Source organism: Bos indicus x Bos taurus, chromosome 29 (assembly GCF_003369695.1).
Source record: "Bos indicus x Bos taurus breed Angus x Brahman F1 hybrid chromosome 29, Bos_hybrid_MaternalHap_v2.0, whole genome shotgun sequence".
NCBI classification, from domain to species: domain Eukaryota; kingdom Metazoa; phylum Chordata; class Mammalia; order Artiodactyla; family Bovidae; genus Bos; species Bos indicus x Bos taurus.
The window spans coordinates 12774754-12791828 of record NC_040104.1 but is presented as its reverse complement, the minus strand read 5'-3'; the positions used below and the strand labels follow the sequence as shown (position 1 = coordinate 12791828).

Below are 17075 nucleotides of genomic sequence, written 5' to 3'. Positions count from 1 at the left end.
AATGGGACTTATTGGATATGAGGCTCTAACCTATGGGCATGGGTTCCCCCTGGTTAGATAGGGAGATGCACCCTGGGTCTAGCCTTTACTCACGGCTTTGTATTTTCAGAGCTTCCAGAAAAGCCTGCTAATTTATCCCACCTTAAAACTCGGTGGGCAAAGTCTGTATTTCACTGGTATGATTATTTGGCTTCAGTGTTTGTTCCCTTTTTGGGAACTACAGATGTTATACTACTAGTGGATGCTTTGACTAATTTTACTCAGGCATTACAAGATTCTCAAAAGGCTATTTCAGCTCTTAATGCCGAACAAGCACAAATTAGAAAAGTGGTTCTACAAAACAGATTGGCTTTAGATATTCTGACAGCTGTGCAAGGAGGAACATGTGCCATTATTCATACCCAATGCTGTACATATATACCTGATATGAGCATGAATGTTACTCATTTTACTAAACACATGAAGAAGATGCTTGGGGCCATGGATACTCCTGAAGCCTCAATTGTCTCACTTTGGGAGATGTTAACTAGTTCCCCATGGTGGACAACTATGTTAATTACAGTAATTCTGATTGTTTTGTTTTTTCTGTTTGCTCCCTGCATCTGTAACTGTATAACTGGATTTGTTTCTAGCTGCATAAAAGCTTTTAAGTTACAAATGGTTGCTCAAACTCCTGCTACTGCTGAAGCTTCCTCCAACTACTATTTAGGGCCCCTGGATCAGATATCCTCGATATGAGGATTAAGAGAATATGTTGCCTCACCAATTTAGGGGCAATGCCCCTTGTCAGCTTGGAAGCAGTTATGGAATGAGAATGACACCCCTTTTCCCTAGGCAACATCATTCTCCTGAAAGAAAAGAGGGGAATGAGAGGGTAACAGGCAGGAAGGCCAGGGGTCTCCAAACGGAGGAAATAGCCTGCAAGTGTCAGACATTTTTATCTCTCTTAAGTGGCAGGAGGAAACAAACTAGCAATATTTTTTCCTTCTCTATACAAATTTAAAAGGAAGTTTCTCTTAAAATACTGTGTTGCCATAATGACACCGGGTTTCACCTGAAGTTAACTATTCTCAAACCTTGAGTTAACAAATGCCTGTTTTTTATGGAAATATTTGTCTTAAGCTATGCTAATGTACTATGCATTTACTCCAAACTCAGTCTTCAAGTCGGTTCTGCCTCTTGGCTTAGAGCCTACTTGGCAAACCAGTATGTTATACTCAGATATTGTTCCCCAAACTATGTAAATGAAACTATTTGTATGGTGATCTGCCCTTCTTCAAGATTCAAGTTAATCATTTTATGGCCCAGGATGAACCATTTGGTGCCAAGATTATCCCAAAATACATCTTATGGGTGAGGGGCCTAGTGCCATTCTGAGTTTTAAGACATTCCTTTCTTTCATTAACAGACTGCTAGTGACTATATAACATCCAGCTGAAGACTAGCAGGGGTACCCTTTCTGCCCCCTTCTGATGCCTATGTCAGAAGCTTTCTCTATCTCCTTTATACTTTAATAAAACTTTATTACACGAAAGCTCTGAGTGATCAAGCCTTGTCTCTGGCCCCAGATTTAATTCTTCTCCTCAGGGGGCCAAGAATTCCGGCGTCTTTGCAAGATTCAACAACAACCTTTCAGTGTGGAACAAAAGGGAACCAGCTCTCCATGAAGTACCTCACCTGTACTACCAAACTCCCCTGGAGGAGAAACCCAGTGATAAGTTCATCTGAGATGGGATGAAGGGAGGCTATTTCATTACCCTTTATAATTCCTCTGAATGAGGAGGTGGTGGAGTTGGTGGGTCATCACAAACTCTTCCATGGCCTAGACTATCTCCCAGTCGCTTTCTTTGGGGTTGTCTCTCCCCAGCTTCAGTCATGTAGTTCTGGAGGAAATTGACAATCATGTGTGCTGCTGGATCAGGGCCACAAGACCATGTAAAGCCAATCATAGGACCCCATGGCCCTGCCAGGATGGCTGATCTAGGACTGTACATGTGATCTGAGGTGGGTCATTCAGAGAACACCCTTGAACTCTGATGTCTTCAATCTTTTCTTTCCTTATTAAAGATGGTTTCAGGATATAAAACCCTAGGGCAGGTAGCTTGGACTCTGTCACTCGGTGTAGATGCCTTAATGAAGAAAGTTGTCAAGCCAAGACCATCAGAGAAGAGGGAATAAAAGAGTGAGGGTGTGAAAGAGAGAACTGATGACTTCTGATTTCTTGGGTCGAGTCACAGAGATCTTTGTATTTGCTCTGATTCTTGAGTCCTGGATTCCCAGAATCATTTCAGTGAGTCTCCCCTTTCCTTGAAGCTAGTTGTAGGTGGGCTCCTCTCAACTGTGATTCAGACTTTGTTCTAGATTCTTCTCGATCATTGTACATCTCCCAGACACAAACAGAGGCATCCATTTGTTTCAGCACCATTACGAATGAAACCTTTTTTTTTTTCCAATATATATATTTATTTATTTTAATTGGGGGTTAATTACAGTATTGTATTGGTTTTGCCATACATCAACATGAATCTGCTACAGGTGTACACGTGTGAAACCTTTTATTCTTTATTGAAAATAGGGTATGTAGACCACCAAATACAGTTCACCAGCATCTTGGGCAGGAGTACCCCAAGTGTGATTTAGTGTTTGCTCAGAGGGCCTTACTGATTCCTGAACCACTCCAAGCATTTATACTGTCTCTGCCAGGCCAAGCCTGTAATTTCCTCAATCAAAGACTGAAATATACAGCCTCAGGAAGACGTCACCCAGGATCCAGGTCTCTCTAGATATCCTCACTGTGTTCTCTTTAAAGGTGGTATAGCAGTGACTTCTAGGATCCTGGGGCAGTCAGACACACACCAGTCAGACTAAGCCCTTACTTGCAACTCCCACAAATATCTAGATCCAGCACAATTCTTGGTTTTATTTCCCTCTTTTGGTAAGTATCATGGGATTTTCCCATTAGCAGGGGATATGAGAGTTCATCCACAACGAAAAAGGGCCAAGACATGAGGTTGCCATGAGAAAGGGTGTGGGGGGGTGGAAGACTCGGAGTTGGGGATACAGAGGAATGATAAACAACAAAGTCCTACTGAAGAGCATAAGGAAAGATATTAACTATCCAGTCATAAACCACATGAGAAATAATAAGAAAAAGAAAATGTATTTCTGTATGTGTATAACTGAGTCACATTGCTGTGCAGCAAAACTTAACACAACACTGAAGATTAGCCACATTTCAATAAAATTTTTAGAAAAGAAAAAGAGTGTCCATAGTTCTCCTCTCTCCCTGTTTATTTCATTCTGACTCCTGCTCCTTGTTTCCTCTGCAGAGAATGCTGGTTCTCCTCCTGCGTCCCCACAACCCATACTTTATTAAAAAACAAACAAAAAAACCACTTTATTTTGTATTGGAGTATAGCTGATTAACAATATTCTGAGTTTCAGGTGGACAGTAAACTGACTCAACCATATGTATCCATGTATCCTAGTCCCCAAAATACCCTTCCCATCCAGGTTGTCATATAACTGAGTAGAATTCCCCATGCTACACAGTAACTCATTGTTGGTTATCCATCTTAAATAGAGCAGTGCCCACAACACGTTCTTGAAGACTTAACTTAGGAACTCTGGGAAGCCTCCTTCGGCCCGCACTCATCCTCTTTGGCCACTCCAGGCTTGGGTGGGTAACGTACTCTGGTTCCCCATCTCCACTGGTCAGTCCATAGCCCTCATCACCCTGAGTAAGTCCCCAGTGCCCCAGTGCAGAGCACCTTGGGATGCCATTTGCATGGAATCCAGTGCAGTTTTGCCTAGAACCAAGAAACCCTCCATATGGCTCCATGAGTTTATAGTTTTAGAATTCTTGAAATTCGCTCCCTTCCTCAAAGTCTTCTTTGAGCCCATCAGCCAGCTCTGAACTGCCCTAGGGAGCTGAAATGAAGCCTCCACCCTGTGCTGGGGCTGAGCAATCACTGTGAACCCTTTATTCACATTAGCACCCAGCCTCCCCACAGAGGGGTCAGGTAGCCTGACTCACAAAGGGGGCACCAGGCCAGACCTAGGGGAAGATGCATCCAATAATTTGGGTGACCATGTAATTTATCATCCAAACCAGGAAAACTGTGAGAAGGGAAGGGAGACTGTTAATCCCTATAGTGGGACAGCACACTGGGACTGTCCCCAGCCATTCTCCTTGTAACATGGCCTATTTCAGGGACTGCTAGAGCTGACTTTCTGTGTTCTTCCGTATGAGGGTTCAGATTGAACTGAAGCTCTTTGAGGACTGAGGACCTGAGTTTTCCCCTCTCCTTGTGACTCCCACCATGCCAGCATGGCGTGGTGTCTCCACATTTATTTCAGGATGTGCAGTGTCCCAGATGGCCCTTTACTCTCAAGGGATTCATGTTGTTGGAGGCTCTGGACAGCCCCAGGGCTCAGCAGCATCTGCAATAGTGTGAGATGGCCTGAAGAGGGCATCCTCTTCCCAGCAGCAGCCCAAGGGTTCCTGCAAGTTCCTATTTGAGAACCACCCCTTAGGGTTCTGCCCTCACCTTGAGGATGTAGGCTTGAGCTGGGACTGGGTAGTTGAAACCATTGATGGTGCAGATAATAGAGGACAGGGTATTGACCACAAAACATGAACTGTAGTGTTGTTAGACAGAGAGGGAGAGAGGTTGACCCTGGAGAACCTTCTTGTGTGTGGAGATTGGGAGTGACCCTGGGGCATGACCCTTCACCTCGGAACCCCGTGGCATGGCACTGATGAGCTTCTGGATGTTACTGACCAGTCTTCTTGGGCCAAGGATCAATGATGTCCCAGTATCCACAAGGGCCTCGCAGCCGCCAGAACAAGCAATAACATTTTTCATGGAGATGCTGAGAGACAGTGTGACAAAGCAGGCATCAAGGTCACTCTGAGTCTCCCCAGAGCTGCCCCCTTCCCGACCATCTCCTAAACAGCCCTTCATCTTTTGTGCTGACTCTTTTCCTTTGCTCCTGACACGGCACCTTCCTTGACATTCTTGAATGCAGTACTTGAATACACCAGGCTCTTTTGCTCCTTGACACAAGCTGGTCTTCCTTCCTAGAGGAGCCCCCTTCCCTTTGACTAGCAAATTTCTTCTCATCTTCCAGATTCCAGCTTAATTGTCATGGTTTCAGGGAAGTCTTTCCCCCGTTGTTTATCAGTCTCCTTTTTTGACAGTCTCTGTAGACACTTCCTCATGTCTAGCATGTGCCAAAGTCACAATTCGCTATGTGTGTGTCTCATTTCCTGTGCATCTGCCTTCTTAGATGTGAGGGCGAGTTTTATTCTCATTGCCTCCCTAAAGTGCCTGGTGCACAGTGGATGCCCAAGGCTTGTCTGTTTAGTGAGTGAATGAAGACTGTGAAAATAATGAATGAGGAACATCCAGAGAGCTATATCTGTTGGGGAACAAGTAATGGGTCAATCGCAGAGTGATGATGCAGATTCACGACAGCAGCAGATTCTCATAGTGGTGGAAGAAGGGCTCCTCTGGGAGAGGGAGTCTGCCAGCACTGCTCCCACAACCAGCTCAGACCCTGAGACACTAGCCAGGAAATACATGACTAGCCCACAGAAACTCCAAAGGACAGGTCAGCTTTTGTCTCGGGTATCACACAGAATCCTATCAATTATGCCTCTTGTCCTCAGGTCACTTCTGGATCCCACTGTCCTGATTCTCTGTTATAGCCCCTGCCCCACTATGTGCCCATGAATGTGGGGTGTCTTTTTTATTAGTTGCTTTCACGTCTTAAGACTTCAGAAAATCTCTCTACACTGCTCAGTAGTTGCTCCCTTAGGAGACCAGTCTCCCCATTTGCTCAGGACTTCCCCTGTTTTTAAACTGACATTTATCTGTACTGAGAACTTCCTTGGTCCCAGGTAGCCCCAGACAGTTGGTCATCTTATACCTCTGTTCAGGCTGGAGAAATTCTCCCTGGTCCTCTGTTCACTACACTGTAGAGTCCTTTAACCATACTCCATGCCTCATAGGGCAGTGGGTGCAATCTTCTCCCAGCTGCCCATACCTCTCTGGACCCTTTTAGGACCCTGGTCAGAGCACTGGTTTCAGAAGGTCTTGGGGATTATGAACCCATGGGTTGTTTGCATATCTATCTGCTTGTGTGTTAGTTTGTATATGTGTCTGTATGTGTGTTTCTATGTGTCTCTGTGAGTGCTTGTATGTCTCTGACTAGCTATGCATGTTTATATGTGTCTCTGTGTACATTTATATGTGTCTGCTTACGTGTTTCCATGTGTCTGTGTGTCTGTCTGTGTCATTGTGGGTGGTGCATACGTCTGTGTGACTATGTGTGTGAGAATGTATTTGTGTGTGTCTGCCTGTGTCCATGTATGGTGGAGAAGCCTGGTGGGCTGCAGTCCATGGGGTCACTAGAGTCGGACACGACTGAGCAACTTCACTTTCACTTTTCATTTTCATGCATTGGAGAAGGAAATGGCAACCCACTCCAGTGTTCTTGCCTGGATAATCCCAGGGACGGGGAAGCCTGGTGGGCTACCGTCTATGGGGTCACACAGAGTCAGACACGACTGAAGTGACTTAGCAGCAGCAGCAGCAGCAGCAGCAGCAACAGCAGCCTGTGTCCATGTACAGTAGCAGGAGCATCACTTGGGCTGATCCTCAGAGGGAGAGGTTACCGGTCCATGTGTACACTCCAGTAGCCCACATGGATCAATGGTACCCAGTTGAGCACTCCCTGGTAGTAGGATTTATCCACCCCACCAAACATCACCACACTGCCTTTTTCCCTGCATATGTTGAGAGAAGAGAGGGGGGGGATCCTTGGAGGATAGTAACCACAGCGTTGTCTGAGAGCTGTGCTGGTCCACCCATCAAGGCCCTAATAAGGTGCCCATGTACAGATGCAGAAATCAAGGCTAGGAGCGATTGAGATCCAGATTGAGTTCGATTACTGGCTAAAGAGTGGCAGAGAGGAGGTTAGAAGCTGAGTCACCTGGCTGGGCTCCACCTACTCTATCTTCTGAAGATGCCCTACCTCCGGCTACCTAAGTGCTCAGACACACTCAGAGGACACCATGCTGAAGCATAATGGCTTTCTCCTTGTCCAGCTTCTCACTTTTCAGGAAAATCAAAGCCTGGGAGTTCTAAATGTGTGGGTTCAGGTCACCCAGAGTTGGATTCGCTGGCCTGTGACCTCTACGATTCAAAGGGCCCCGCACTCAGAAGGGACCCCACCTCTGCTCTGCTTGTCTTGAAATGCCTAATATTTCTTGAACAAGGGGTCCCACATGTTTGTTTTGTGTCCCACACTTTCATTTTCACTGGCACCCGCAAATGGGTAGCTGGTCCTGGGCTCCCAGTGGAATGCTAATGAAGAAGGAAAGATGTCCATCATCCTTCTCCTTCCTTCCTTATCAAATTCATAAGCAAATTGTATTGCCTTTTCCTCCAACTTGTTTCCCATTGCCTTCCATTAGTCTTCCTCCTCACTCAACCCCCTAGACCAAGTTACTGGTTTTAAGCCCAGGAACAGGGTTGTGTTACAATAAAACATTATTTATAAAGGCCAGTGGTGAAGCCAGGTACAGCCCTGGGGCTATATTTATCCTGGGTTAGATTATCTCTCAGGATTCTTCTTTATCAAGTGTTCTATAATTTTCATTCAACTGAAAGTATCTTACAGCTAATTTGTTGAAAGGGATTGTCCATATCAGACTTATTGCTCAAGTAGAAGGCAAAAACAGGCTCATAAATGGCACCTTGATTCTTCAGGTTGTCAAAGATGGGGATAGCTCCAAAGATGGATATGTTGGTGTAGTTCAAGTCCAAGATGCCATCAAAAAGTGCACACTCACACCCGTATTCCATAATGCTTAGACCAAACAGCTGGTCAGTACTTACAAGGTCCACAATTTGTGGGAGAAAAGAGTGTTCCCACTTACAGATATGTGAAGTGGGGCTAAGACTGGGCTGGGGTGCATTGCCATTAAATGCTCAGAGAAGAATTGAGTATGGGCTGTGTCTTTGGTGGACATCAGATGGTTAGACCAAGCTGGGAGGGGAATTTGGGTTCCATTTGTGAGAGGCTGTGAATTTTAAAACCTCTGCCCCTCTGAAAAACACTACCAGAGTCAGTAAAATTGGCCTTGTGGCTTCTGTCCAGGTGGTGCAACCGAGTCAGGCCAGGACCCATTGGTGCCAACTTGTGGACAAAATGAGTCGAGAGTAAGGTAGCCTTCTCTGGCATCAGTTCAGTTCAGTTCAGTCGCTCAATTGTGTCCGACTTGTGGCAACCCCATGTTTCGCAGTACGCCAGGCTTCTGTGTCCATCACCATCTCCCGAAGTTCACCCAAATTCACATCCATAGAGTTGGTGATGCCATTCAGCCATCTCATTCTCTGTCATCCCTTTTTCCTACTGCCCCCAATGCCTCCCAGCATCAGAGTCTTTTCCAATGAGTCAAATCTTCGCATGAGGTGGCCAAAGTACTGAGTTTTCAGCTATAGCATCATTCCTTCCAAAGAACACCCAGGACTGATCTCCTTTAGAATGGACTGGTTGGATCTCCTTGCAGTCCAAGGGACTCTAAAGAGTATTCTCCAACACCACAGTTCAAAAGCGTCAATTCTTCAGTGCTGAGCTTTCTTCACAGTCCAACTCTTGCATCCATACATGACCACTGCAAAAATCAAAGCCTTGACTAGACAGACCTTTGTTGGCAAAGTAATGTCTCTGCTTTTCAATATGCTATCTAGGTTGGTCATAACTTTTATTCCAAGGAGTAAGCATCTTTTAATTTCATGGCTGCAACACCATCTGCAGTGATTTTGGAGCTCAAAAAAATGAAGTCTGACACTGCTTTCACTGTTCCCCCATCTATTTCCCATGAAGTGATGGGACCAGATGCCATGGTCTTCATTTTCTGAATGTTGAGCTTTAAGCCAACTTTTTCACTCTTCTTTCACTTTCATCAAGAGGCTCTTTAGTGAAAAAGCCAAGTTTTTCACTCTTCTTTCACTTTCATCAAGAGGCTCTTTAGTTCCTCTTCACTTTCTGGTGTCATCTACATATCTGAGGTTATTGATACTTCTCCCGGCAATCTTGATTCCAGCTTGTGCTTCTTCCAGCCCATTGTTTCTCATGATGTACTCTGCATATAAGTTAAATAAACAGGGTGACAATATACAGCCTTGATGTGCTCCTTTCCTATTTGGACCCAGTCTGTTGTTCCATGTCCAGTTCTAACTCTTGCTTCCTGACCTGCATATAGGTTTTTCAAGAGGCAGGTTAGGTGGTCTAATATTCCCATCTCTTTCAGAAGTGTCCACAGTTTATTGTGATCCACACAGTCAAAGGCTTTGGCATAGTCAATAAAGCAGAAATAGATGTTTTTCTGGAACTCTCTTGCTTTTTCCATGATCCAGCAGATGTTGCCAATTTGATCTCTGGTTCCTCTGCCTTTTCTAAAATCAGCTTGAACATCTGGAAGTTCATGGTTCACATATTGCTGAAGCCTGGCTTGGAGAATTTTGAGCATTACTTTACTAGCGTGTGAGATGAGTGCAATTGTGCCATAGTTTGAGCATTCTTTGGCATTGGCTTTCTTTGGGTTTTGAATGAAAACTCACTTTTTCCCATCCTGTGGCCACTTCTGAGTTTTCCAAATTGCTGGCATATTGAGTGTACACTTTCACAGCATCATGTTTCAGGATTTGAAATAGGTCAACTGGAATTCCATTACCTCCACTAGCTTTGTTTGAAATGATGCTGTCTAAGGCCCACTTAACTTCATACTCCAGGATGTCTGGCTCTAGGTGAGTGATCATATATCTACTACTGCTGTCAGGAATTCCTTGGAGTCAATGGACTAGCCATCATGGTCAACAAAAGAGTCCAAAATTCAGTACTTGGATGCAATCTAAAAAACGACAGAATGATCTCTGTTCATTTCCAAGGCAAACCATTCAATATCACAGTAATCCAAGTCTATGCCCCAACCAGTAATGCTGAAGAAGCTGAAGTTCAACGGCTCTATGAAGACCTATAAGACCTTTTAGAACTAACACCCAAAAAAGATGTCCTTTTCATTATAGGGGATTGGAATGCAAAAGTAGGAAGTCAAGATACACCTGGAGTAACAGGCAAATTTGGCCTTGGAATACAGAATGAAGCAGGGCAAAGGCTAATAGAATTTTACCAAGAGAACACACTGGTCATAGAAAACACCCTCCTCCAACAACAAAAGAGAAGACTCTATACATGGACATTACCAGATGGTCAACACTGAAATCAGATTGATTATATTGTTTGCAGCCAAAGATGGAGAAGCTCTATACAGTCAGCAAAAACAAGAGCGGGATCTGACTGTGGCTCAGATCATGAGCTCCATATTGCCAAATTCAGACTTAAATTGAAGAAAGTAAGGAAAACCACTAGACCATTCAGGTATGACCTAAATCAAATCCCTTGTGATTATACAGTGGAAGTGAGAAATAGATTTAAGGGACTAGATCTGATAGAGTGCCAGATGAACTATGGACTGAGGTTCGTGACACTGTACAGGAGACAGGGATCAAGACCATCCCCATGGAAAAGAAATGCAAAAAAGCAAAATGGCTATCTTGGGAGGCCTTACAAATAACTGTGAAGAGAAGAGAAGTGAAAAGCAAAGGGGAAAAGGAAAGATATAAGCATCTGAATACAGAGTTCCAAAGAATAGCAAGAAGAGATGAGAAAGCCTTCTTCAGCAATCAATGCAAAGAAATAGAGGAAAACAACAGAATGGGAAAGACTAGATATCTCTTCAAGAAAATTAGAGATACCAAGGGAACATTTCATGCAAAGATGGGCTTGATAAAGGACAGAAATGGTATGGACTTAACAGAAGCAGAACATATTAAGAAGAGGTGGCAAGAATACACAGAAGAACTGTACAAAAAAGATCTTTGCGACCAAGATAATCAAGATGGTATGATTCCCGGGCATCACTATGACATAATGACAGGAATGGACTGAATTCTCTGTAAGGTACTGTGGATTCTGCATCTGTCCAGGAAGACAGAAACTGAAAACACACTCTTGCTTGCAGGGATCTATGAAACTACTGCCTGGGAAGTTCACTTTTGGGGATAAGTGTGTATTTGTGTGACTGTGTATGATAGATAAAGAGAGAGAGGGGAACTCTCAAGTACTCTGGGGAGGCAGGCCATACATTTTATTAGACTCTCAAAGGCACCCTAGAGTAAGAAATCATTTATCAGGCCCCTTTACATCTCTAGCCTCCAGTTTGCCACTATGGATACCTGAAGCCCTTGATGCCCTCACGGTACCCAGATCAGTTTTATCCTGTCACTAAAACCTATAACAACTGCAGTTCTGAAAAGCCAACCCCACTCCACCATTACCACATGTGTGCCCTCAGCAAGGCCCTTGCTGTCTGCACCTCAGTTTCCTCATATGTCTCATGAGCTAATCAGACCACCTGCTGCGTGGGGTTGTTGCAGGATTAAACCAATTATTACCTGAAAGTGCCTGGAACAGTCTGTGAATATAAAAGTGGATGTTCTTTTCCCCTCTTCTCGCTCCCAACAAAATGAACCTTGAACTGCTCATGGGCAGAGGAGCTGCAAGTCCACACCTCCAGCCACTCTCTGGGTTAGCTAATCCATTTTCTTGTGTGTCACCACTGGCACTGCCTCCCCAGGGACAGGATCCTTTGGGTAAGATGGCCAATATCTATGGGAGTTAGGCTAGGAAGGGTCCTACCTGATGGTCCTGCATCTGTTTTTCAAGCAGAGGTCACTCCACAGCCAGTCCTGACTCAGCTTCTCTTTACATGTTACCCGAATGGTGTCATAAGCAAGAAATTCCTTCATGCTCCCAGATCCACAGGCAATCCTGAAGGTTTCGGTGTAGGCCGGAAGGTGGAAGACTTGTAACGTCTGAACCTAACTTGTGTAGCTGCAGACACGACAGACAGATGAGTGTCATCAGGTGCCAAGGTTGGAAACAGATCGGCAGGGCAAGAAGGATGGTCCAGGTACAGGGTGTCTACTCACAACAAGCTGGACTTGGGCAAAAGAGGGCGGGCACCCACAAGTCAGATGAGCCTGTGTCAAAGACAACCTGGAATTCCTGAGGGAGTGTTCCAATGGTGATGTTACCCACATAGAGCATCTGCAGGGAGAAGAAAGGAGTGGATTAATGCAGAACTGGCTACCCTCTATTCCCACACTGCTGCCTCCCTCTGGGTGTCACATGTCTCTTTAGATCATTTTCCAACCACTGTGAAGCTCACAGCCTTTGATCACAGAGGTGCTTGCATTTGATTTTTTTTTCCTATGCTACATTGTATGCAGGATGTTGACTCTATGACCAGGCGTTGAAGTGGTACCTTCTGCATTGGAAGTGCAGAGGCATAACCACTGGACCTCCAGGACCGTTGGACACCCAGGGAAGTACGGGTGCCTTCATTTGAGAAACTCTGTAGTCTCCTCAAACCCAGCCTTAGCACCCTCTTCTCCACGAGGTCCTTCTGGATCAACCCCACCTGCTGCTGAGTCACTTCAGTCATGTCTGACTCTGTGTGACCCCATAGATGGCAGCCCAGCAGGCTGTCCCGTCTCTGGGATTCTCCAGGCAAGAACACTGGAGTGGGTTGCCATTTCCCCACCTACTCCCTCTAAACTCAGACCACATCCAATCAACACCACAGAAGTGACCCTTTCATTTGACATGTATTTACTCTGTGCCTCTCAGGCTGGCATGGGCATTCTTGAAGACAAAATAAGCCCTTTTTCTAATCTAAAAACAGTAACCACTGTGTTAGATTCTGATGGCCTTACACAGAATATGGGTTCAGTAACTTTTTACTGCTGTGGTTCTTGCATCTGTGCAAACTGAATTCCTCTGCCTGGTCATTCACAATTGCTTTGCAGTTGCTTCTACCTTCTGATCTGAGATGGTTCATTCTTCATCTGTAACTAGTTCACTCCCTTAGTTCAGGAAGAACTGCTGCTGCTGCTGCTAAGTCACTTCAGTTGTGACTGATTCTGTGCAACCCCATAGACAGCAGCCCACCAGGCTCCACCGTCCATGGGATTCTCCAGGCAAGAACACTGGATTGGGATGCAATTTCCTTCTCCAATTCAGGAAAGTGAAAAGTGAAAGTGAAGTCGCTCAGTCGTATCCGACTCTTAGTGACCCCATGGACTGCAGCCTACTAGGCCTCTCCGTCCTTGGGTTTTTCCAGGCAAGAGTATTGTAGTGGGTTGCATTGCCTTCTGCTTAGAAGGAACAATCTCCCTCAAATAAATGACACATCTTTGACACAGAAATGGATGTTTACCTGCCACGTGGTAATTTCTGGGCCCAATCACTAAGACAAGAGTTGAGGATGATAGTGCCTTCTCCTCTGCGTGGGGCCCCTTTTGCCCACTGTTTCTGCCTCCTGCAGGAGCCGCAGCCCCAACATCCCAAGGGGCATATCCAGATGAGCCCCCATGCTAAGATGGAGCACCAGGGGGCGCTGTGGAGCACCATCCTCCCAAAACACTCACATCCATGATGTTCCTCAGGGGGTGAATAGTTATATTTGAGCCACGAGAAGAAATCTGAGACAGTCTGTAAGCATGTTCCTTGAGGAAATTGTTCAGCATTTTTTTTCACTGAAGGTATTTCTCATGGTTTTCACTTTCCTTAGGGGTATTCTTTCACCAAACATTTGACAAAGAAAACAAAGAAGATGCTACAATTAGCTGTCAGTGTTAAGCTATAACTGTCATTGTAATGGCACTGTGTATTTTCTCATCATTTTTATGAGTAACCTTATTATAAGAATTTTATTCATATTCCATGGCAAAGACATAGGTTTGAATAAAGATTCTATTCTATAATGTTGGGTGACCACGTGGGGTCTCAGTCTCCCCTTTGGTAAAATGGTGGAATGTAACAATTCAAACCTTGCAAATAGAATATCTTGGGGAAAAGTGAAGTGATGGATGTAAGGCACCAGATAAATAGGAAGTCTCAACAACGACAGCCATTAGCATTGCTGTTGCCATCCCACTGTATCCTTCTCAAAGAAGCTCAGGGAAGGAGGTAGAAGGGGGATTCTTTTTTATTTTATTTTATTTTATTCAACTTTACAATATTGTATTGGTTTTGCCATATATCAAAATGAATCTGCCACAGGTATACATGTGTTTCCTATCCTGAACCCTCCTCCCTCCTCCCTCCCCATACCATCCCTCTGGGTCGTCCCAGTGCACCAGCCCCAAGCATCCAGTATCATGCATTGAACCTGGACTGGCAACTCGTTTCATATATGATATTATACATATTTCAATGCCATTCTCCCAAATTATCCCACCCTCTCCCTCTCCCACAGATTCTTATCCTCTTTTACAGGGGAGGAGTTTAAAATGCAAGAGGCTTGTGAATTGGATATGGTCACACTGCTTGTCAGATATAAAGCAGTGTATAAGCAGCTCTCCCAATCTATCTTCACGTTGAAAGACAAGAGAGAGTTGAAAGAAGAATCCAGGAGATAAGGAACAAGTTCAGGAAATGTAGAAAATTAAAAGAAAAGTTAAAAGAAAACACCACAGAGAAAAATACACTCACAGAGACTTCCAAAGGGATGGAGAGATAAATGATAGTGATACAGAGGTGCAGACATAGACATATACACACTGAAGTAGAGAGGGAACAAAGAGGACATGCTAAATAAAAGGTAGAAAAGTGCTATTCCACAGGACCACACCTACATCTGCATTGATGGTGCACTGAACAATTGCAAGGAGTTCCAATTTCAATAGGTCATGACATGACTAGACCCCAGAGTTGTGCAACTATGCAAATCTACACCAAGAACCTTGGATCTCACAGTTCCTATAGCAGGGTACTTATCAATAACTAAGGGTTAAACTTTAAGATTGTCAGGGAAATATTCCATTCCATTCTAAACGTGATGAGTAGCAGAATAATCAGGTGAAAAGAAAAATCACAGAAAGGAAGATGATGTGGCTTACAGTTTCCATACTTACATGACTCTGCAATCTGAGAAGGCCACCAGCCCGAGGAGCACAAGCCACTTCATGCTCTTTCCTGGCTCCGAGTACTCAGGGAATTTCAGGTTCTTAGCATGTAGTGGTGACCGGGAGCCCCTAGTTATATATGCTCTGACATGCCCTAGTTTAGCCATTTAGGCCAATAATAGGCCTGAAAAAAACACAAAGGTCTCGATAAAATCTTTACCTTCATCAGTGTCCTTGGCGAGTGGACTTTGAAGCTTCACAGAATACAGAGAAGTGAACTGTAATGTCTTTCTTGAAGCTTGGTTGGAAAATCAAACTGATCTGCACGGACATCTAAGAAGATGGAGAACCTTGCCTACTTGGAGAAAAAAACTGCTATAAAACATCATAAAAATGGATACTAAGGGCCATGCTCGACATTCGTGGTTTCATGTCTTCTTCCTAGATACTTCATGAGATATGCATTGCTATCTTCATTGGAGAGGAGATTGCTAGGAGGATAAGTTGTCAAATGACAAAGTGAAGACCTCAGGGACAGCCCAGGGACATACAACTGGCTTTAGGTAGGGGGTCTAATGGCATACATCAGGGGCACTTATGATGCCAGGCTGCATTAAATATTTAGGGCAGAGCAGTGCCTGGAGAATCCCAGGGATGGGGAAGCCTGGTGGGCTGCCATCTATGGGGTTGCACAGAGTCGGACACGACTGAGGTGACTTAGCAGTAGTACTTCAATTGCATGGTATCAGTATTGGAAGAAATGTCATATGCATCCACAAGATATTTTATATCATCCAACAAACGTACAAGGAAGAATTGTGTGCTAGGTTCTGGGTTAAAGGCTTCAAAGTCAAAGTTGATGAAGACAAAAGTAGTCTTTATCCTAAGAGTGCTAGCAGTCTAGTTCTCACAAATTCATGGCCCCAGGAGGCAGGAGATATGATACCAGGACTAGGTGGCCGTGTTTAACCCTAGGCCACAGAGGCCTTACCACTGGGATCAACCTTTCATCCACTTCACCCATGCGGGAAAGGAAGGCAGTTGGCCATGTTTTCAAGAGAATCGGAACTTAGGGTATTTATGTACAATCTACTGATTTTAATGTTAGCAACTAATTTTTTTCCAAAAAAACAGTGGTAATGGAACCTTCACAGTGATATGCTGGAATCAGCCTTCAGTTTCTGCAGGTTTTTATTTCTTGCCTACAGTTGGGAGTGCAATGGGGACAGAGAGGAATTTAATTCATGTGGGTTGATTTAAAAAGAGACTGAATGCATACTGAAAATGTGTGTTTCCTTTATATTTATAAAGAAAGATCATCAGCGACATACAACCCAACAAAATTTAACTGCTGAAGATAAATGGATATATTTCTTATATAATTTCCCTTAGGGTCTATGTCATGAAAAATTTTCTCTGCCAAACCAAACTTAGAAGAAAATAATTTTGAAAAGTCTTCCCAATCAAAGAAGACAAAACTACTGTGGCAGCCATAGTAAAGACAATCGTGTTTAATGATTCATCCAAGACTCCCAGGGCCTATTCCTGCTTGAGATCTATCCATGCCTGCCTCTTGAATACAACAGGGGCCTCTCCTGTTGCCAGGTGTGTTTACATGGGGCACTGTCACTTAATCCTAATTTTTGCATGTTGTTTAAATTCAGTTCTCCTGGTTAAATCCCAACAGGGGGAATATGACATCACTGACAAAGGACACAACTATATGCCTTTTGAACTATGGTGTTGGAGAAGACGCTTGAGAGTCCCTTGGACTGCAAGGAGATCAAACTCATCCATCCTAAAAAAAATCAGTTCTGAATATTCACTGTGAGGACTGATGCTGAAGCTGAAGGTCCAATTATTTGCTCACCTGATGGGAAGAATGGACACATTGGAAAAGACCATGATGTAGGAAATATTGAAGGCAGGAAGAGAAGGGGAAGATAGGATGAGATGGTTGGATGGGCATCAGCATGTTGATGGACATGAGCTTGAGTAAGCTCCGGGATTGATGATGCTTAGGGAAGCCTG

The 17075-nt window shown here is 44.3% G+C and overlaps 1 pseudogene; it reads right to left on the bottom strand.

Moving 5' to 3' along the window:
• Positions 1-2685: 2685 nt before the first annotated feature.
• Positions 2686-15106, bottom strand: LOC113886322 (annotated as a pseudogene).
• Positions 15107-17075: the final 1969 nt, after the last annotated feature.